This window comes from Salvelinus sp. IW2-2015, linkage group LG20, assembly GCF_002910315.2.
Source record: "Salvelinus sp. IW2-2015 linkage group LG20, ASM291031v2, whole genome shotgun sequence".
In the NCBI taxonomy this organism is placed as follows: Eukaryota; Metazoa; Chordata; class Actinopteri; order Salmoniformes; family Salmonidae; genus Salvelinus; species Salvelinus sp. IW2-2015.
In genome coordinates, this window is record NC_036860.1 from 41,234,400 (window position 1) to 41,240,515 (window position 6,116).

Below are 6,116 nucleotides of genomic sequence, written 5' to 3' on the forward strand. Positions count from 1 at the left end.
TTCTTGAACCATTCCAGGGTGCTTTTGATCTGTTTGGGGTTGAATGTCCTGATTGAACACCCACAACCTTCAACAGAGAGACAGTTTTTGGACACTTGGTTGAACATTGCACTCCAAAACAGTTTGATGATCTGCTGATTGGGCTCTTTGCTGGGCTTTCCAGCAGGACAATGATGCCAAAAAGCACCCAGGAATGGTTCAAGAAGAGATGCTGGACTGTTCTGGAGTGGCCAGCTAAGAGTCCAGATCTGAATCAAATCCAAAACTTATAGCGAAATCTGAAAACGGCAGTCGGTGGAGGGCACCCATCAAAGATGGAAGAATTAGAACATTTTGCTGCTGAAAAGTGTGCCAAATTGCCAGTAGAAAGGTGCAGCAAGCTCATTGATGGCTACAATAAGCATTTGTCTGCAGTTATCTTGGCCAAAGGGTTTGCAACCAAGTACTAGCTCTGGGCTGCCAATAATTGTATCTTTATTTTCTCAATTTAAAGTGTCAACTTAAGTTTATAAAACAAAAATTGGTTTTGCAATGTTGTAGTGCTCCAGTTCTCCCTGTCAAAATAAGTAACAGAAGACTTAGAAAGCATATCAACTCCTGTAGAACCTAATTCACTCTGCCTTCTAGGGAGTTTATACAAACTGTCATATCATACCATTCTGATAGATTAGAAAATGTTAGAAAACGTGGTTGTAAAATTAATAATTTGGTTGTTATTGCATTGGTTACCTCGAGGCAGATGCTCCAGGGGCAGAGTGGCCCACACTCATTGAATATGGCGCAATTAAATGTTAGAGCAATCTCAAGTAAAACCTTTCTCGTGAATGATCTCATTACTGAGCGCAAAGTTGATTGCATGTTTCTCACTAAAACATGGCTGTCATCAGACTGTAGTGCCGCTCTTTTTGAAGCCTCCCCCCGGACTACAAATTTTCCTACTCTATTCAGAAAAGGGAAAAAGAGTGGGGGGACAGTCTCTATTTTTACTAATGCTCTCAGCTGTAAGGACATTTCGTATGGAAGTTTTGGGTCTGTTGAGCATCATGCTATACTGTTTAAATGTCATCCACCAGTGCTGGCCATAACCCTGTAAAGGCCACCAAAGCACTGACCCACTTTCTTTACTGATTTATCTGAACTATTGTCTATTGTCCTTGAGAACTATGATAKAATCATTGTGTTTGGCYGTTTTAATATTCATGTTGACAAAGAGACTGACTCCAAGGCCATTGAATTTATGAATATTTTGATCTCTATGGACTTTATCCAACATGTTACTAGGCCCACCCATAACCACATCCATAGTTTGGACCTAGTTATTAAAGGGTCTTTCTATAGACATATTGTTGATGTTGCTTTATCTGATCTGATCACCACTGTGTATTTTTTACAACCTTGTTGCCCATAGCACAGGGTAATACTGAATGCATTATTAAGAAACGCTATCTCACCTCTGAAGTTGCTACAGGTTTTATTGAGTGTATGAACAATATTCCGCCACATATTCTACCTTCCTGTGATGATTTAGTTGATAACTTTAATAGCAAATTAAGGGCAACCATTGTTGCCATAGCTCCAGTAAAATAGAAAAAGGCCACGTCCAAATGGAGAGCCTGTTGTATGAGTGAGGAAACGAATAATTTAAAGAGAAATAGCAGAAAGGCAGACCTGATGAGATGTTTGATGATATGTGCCATAGACTAACACGTAAAGGCACTATGGATTTATGTTCCCTGGTTGACACAGACATGCTCAGGAAAGTGATATCACAACATATGCCTTCTACCTGCCTTCTCGATCCTATCCCCACTACTTTCTTCGAAACAGTTGTTTATTGCATATCTGAAGTGCAATCTTTTGTTAGTCAATCCCTGTTCACAGGCACTTTCCCCACCGCACTAAAAACTGCTATGGTGAAACCCCTTCTGAAGTAATCTAGATTCTTCAGCACTTAGCAATTTTCACGGCAATCTCCAACCTTCCATTCTTAAGCAAAATTCTGGAGAAATTGGTTTACAAACAGCTCAATTATTTTTTCAAGTGCCAACAGCACAGAGACAGCCTTTGTTAAAGTGTAAATGATCTTAAAGCCAACACAGATGCCAAACAGCTCTCTGTCCTTGTACTCTTAGATTTAAATGCTGCATTCGACACTGTTTTTTAAAATTTAATTATTTATTTTTTTATCCCCTTTTCTCCCCAATTTTCGTGGTATCCAATCGCTAGTAATTACTATCTTGTCTCATCGCTACAACTCCCGTACGGGCTCGGGAGAGACGAAGGTCGAAAGCCATGTGTCCTCCGAAGCACAACCCAACCAAGCCGCACTGCTTCTTAACACAGCGCGCCTCCAACKCGGAAGCCAGCCGCACCAATGTGTCGGAGGAAACACCGTGRACCRGSCCCCCTRGGTTAGCGCGCACTGCGCCCGGCCCGCCACAGGAGTCGCTGMAGCGCGATGAGACAAGGATATCCCTACCGGCCAAACCCTCCCTAKCCCGGACGACGCTAMGCCAATTGTGCGTCGKCCCACGGACCTCCCGGTCGCGGCCGGCTGCGACAGAGCCTGGGCGCGAACCCAGAGACTCTGGTGGCGCAGCTAGCACTGCGATGCAGTGCTCTAGACCACTGCGCCACCCGGGAGGCCCTGCATTCGACACTGTTGACCATGATGTCCTCCTGGACAGACTGGAGAGGCGGGTTTAGGACGTATTTAACCGGTCAAMAGTTTTTTTTGTCACCCTTGGTGAACATACATACCACATGTGGCAATCCACAAGGCTCGATTTTGTGTCCGGGACTGTTCAGTTTATATGTTACCCCTTGGCAGCATTATCAGAAACKACAGCATTGATTTTCACTGCTACGCAGARGATACACAACTTTACATTTCTGTGTCASCAGAGGATTTTAGCTCCGCAGATCAATTATTAGACTGTATTAGTGATTTAAATACTTGGATGGCTCACAACTTCTTTCAGTTAAATTAAGACAAGACAGAGGTACTTCTTGTTGGAGCCAAAGCACAGAGAGAATCTAGTCGCACATTTTAATTCATGGGCAATAAAGACATAACACCAGGTTAAAAACCTAGGTGTTATTTTAGATTCTGAACTAAACTTCGAATCACACATTAGGAATGTGACCAAAATAGCTTTAGACCACCTGAGTAACATTGCCATGGTGCGGCCGTTTCTCACTCAGGCTGATACAGAGAGACTCATCCATGCTTTTATTACCAGCAGACTTGACTACAGTAATGCCCTCCTGTCTGGTCTACCCAAGAAAGCTATTGGTCAACTGCAAAACTTACAGAATGCTGCAGCACGGTTACTGACCAAGACCAGACGAAGAGCACACATTACACTGTTTTTAATGTCTCTGCACTGGCTGCCTTTGAGTTTTTAAGAATACATTTTAAGATTCTTCTATTGATTTTTAAATCAATCCACAGTTGTGCACCCCAATACATATKAGACATGCGTTAAAGTTATGTACCCAGTAGGTTTCTCAGGTCCTCTGGCACTGGCCTAGGACCACGAGGCAGAGAAAGGCAGCCTTTAGTTATGCCTCCAGCCTCTGGAATAGCCTGCCAGAGAATCTGAGGGGGGCTTGAATCAGWGGACATATTTAAAAGAGATCTTAAAACACATTTTGAGCTTTGCTTTTCCTTAGGGTGCATTTTAGTTGTTCAGTTTGTCATTCTTTCGTTTTTTTACATTATGTTTGTTGTGTAGTAAATCTTTTATTTTGATTGTTTATTTTTTGAAATCCTGTACAGCACATTGCGTTGCATTCRATGTCTGAAAAGTGCTGTATAAATAACGTTTAATTTGATAAATACAATAAGGTGTGGTGACCATGTTTTTATGTATTTATTTATTTAAGAGGAAATGGGAAATTATTTAAGAAAAGTGCAAGGGTGCAAATARATTTGGCCCAACTGTGGATGATTAGATTACCTTGTGATACTCACTGATTGACTTTGACACCTTCAGTAACTTCACCGGTGTGGAGTTATCAGCATCAGCAGTATGACATCTATGAAGGTCCTTGACAATTACTATGTCATTGTATTAGTCTGCTTGTTTGCATAATGAAATATCTGGTGTTCAATGGCGAGGGTACATAAAGATGGCGGCCCCCATACTTACCACAAATGACTTGTTTGCTAAGTTCACCATATTGTACATTGCTCTCCGTTACTGTTTTTTTGTATCAGCATCAGCACAGTATACATGATCCAAATTCTAGCTCCTAGACGGCGGCAATTTGAAAAAACAAAAAAGTAGAATGGTTCAATGCACCAGTAAATCATCACATTCTTCTTTTTCTTCTGTGGATTTTATATGGTGGTTGGCAGCCAACTTTAAGGTGCATTACCGCCACGGTCTAAATCCTACCCAATAATCTCATCTCCCTAAGGAAACTAAATACATAATTAAATACTACATCCCCTGAAGATTRCCCCAGCAGTTCACTTAATCCGGGCTATGAAGGATTATTCACTTCATTCAACCCRATTACTCCTCAAATCGAATAACAATCGCTCCCTTTCCCTCACATATTTCTGGCACTGTAGTAGAACATGTTCCACTGTCTCCATCTCCTCCTGACAATGATCACACCTCCCAGTCGGATGTTTCCTCACCAATTTCAATGTACTATTCAGCCTTGTGTGTCCCAGTCTCAGCCTTGTGATTACCCTTTCCTCCCTTCTCTCTCAGCCTGAGGACCTTCCTGCCCCCACCTTTTCCTGGATCTTATACAGGTGTCTTCCCTTTCTCTCCCTGTTCCACAACTCTTGCCACTTATTTTGAACCACTGTTCTTATTAACCCATTGACTTCTGCTTTACTGATTGACAATTCCATCTCAACATTAGGATGTTTAATAGCCTGCTTGGCGATCACATCCACATCCACCTCCTCATACTCCTTTACTCTCACATGAGCTGGTACCCAGAGGAACATGACAAAGACCCCTATCTGTTTCACCCTATGCAAGCACTGCAAAACCTCATACAATACATCCTGTCTACTCTGAGACATAACCAAATTTAAACTCATCAGTGCTGCACGTGAGTCAGAGCAGATGACTACCCTGTCTGGCCTCACCTCCTCCACCCACTTGCAGCTAGTAGTATGGCCAACAACTCCATTGAACCATGTCGCGCGCCGTAGTTTAAGAACAGTGCTAAAAATAATGTCATATCTGAATTCCTCATATTGAATGCATCTTCYCTATTCATAAAATATAATTGGAGGAACTGAATGCAAGTACCCAGCTAGGATTGTCTACACACATATTTAATCTCACATTAAACATCATACCACTTTTGCATAGGACTCAAATTCATCCCAGTAATTTTATGGGATAAATACAACCTAAACCTGCAACAAGAAATATGAATAAAGCAGCTAGAGAAAAACCTTTGCCTGATAAACCATCAGGGGATAGATTTCGCCATTAGCCATCTGAAATATAGCAGTTCAGATATTTAATCATATGAACTTGGTCAATTACCAAATAGGGCTATCTTCTGTATACCACCCCTACCTTGTCACAACTCAACTGATTGGCTCAAACGCATTAAGAAGGATAGAATTCAACAAATTAACCTATCACCCATTTCTTAAACGGAACGAACCTGGGAGGGACCTACAGTGTAGCTGAATTTGTCGAATACAAACTCTSGTTTTAGTTGCAGAACGTTTGTACCTGTTGTATTCGGCGCATGTTACAAATAAAATTTGATTTGAGTAGGACATTCCAGTCACCTTTTTTTTACTAATATCAAATGTTTTCTATTGAAATTTGGCGCCATCTACAAGGTTAAAAATAGACGTTGCAGTCAAACACTTGAATACAGTAGTTGCAATTTAAAAACAACTTACCCTCCCATCCTGATGGTGGCGCCAATACATAGCTTACTTCCCCCCTGAAGAACAACACAACAAAAKCAGTTGGAAAAATACCCGGGAGTTTTAGCTAACTAGCTGTGTTATTATTTCATATTTTCCGTCTAGTAGATCAATAACTAATGAGGTAAACAACTCAGTACTTTGACCAACCTATATCGACTGGTTGACCTCTGATCAATTTTGTATCTCGTGC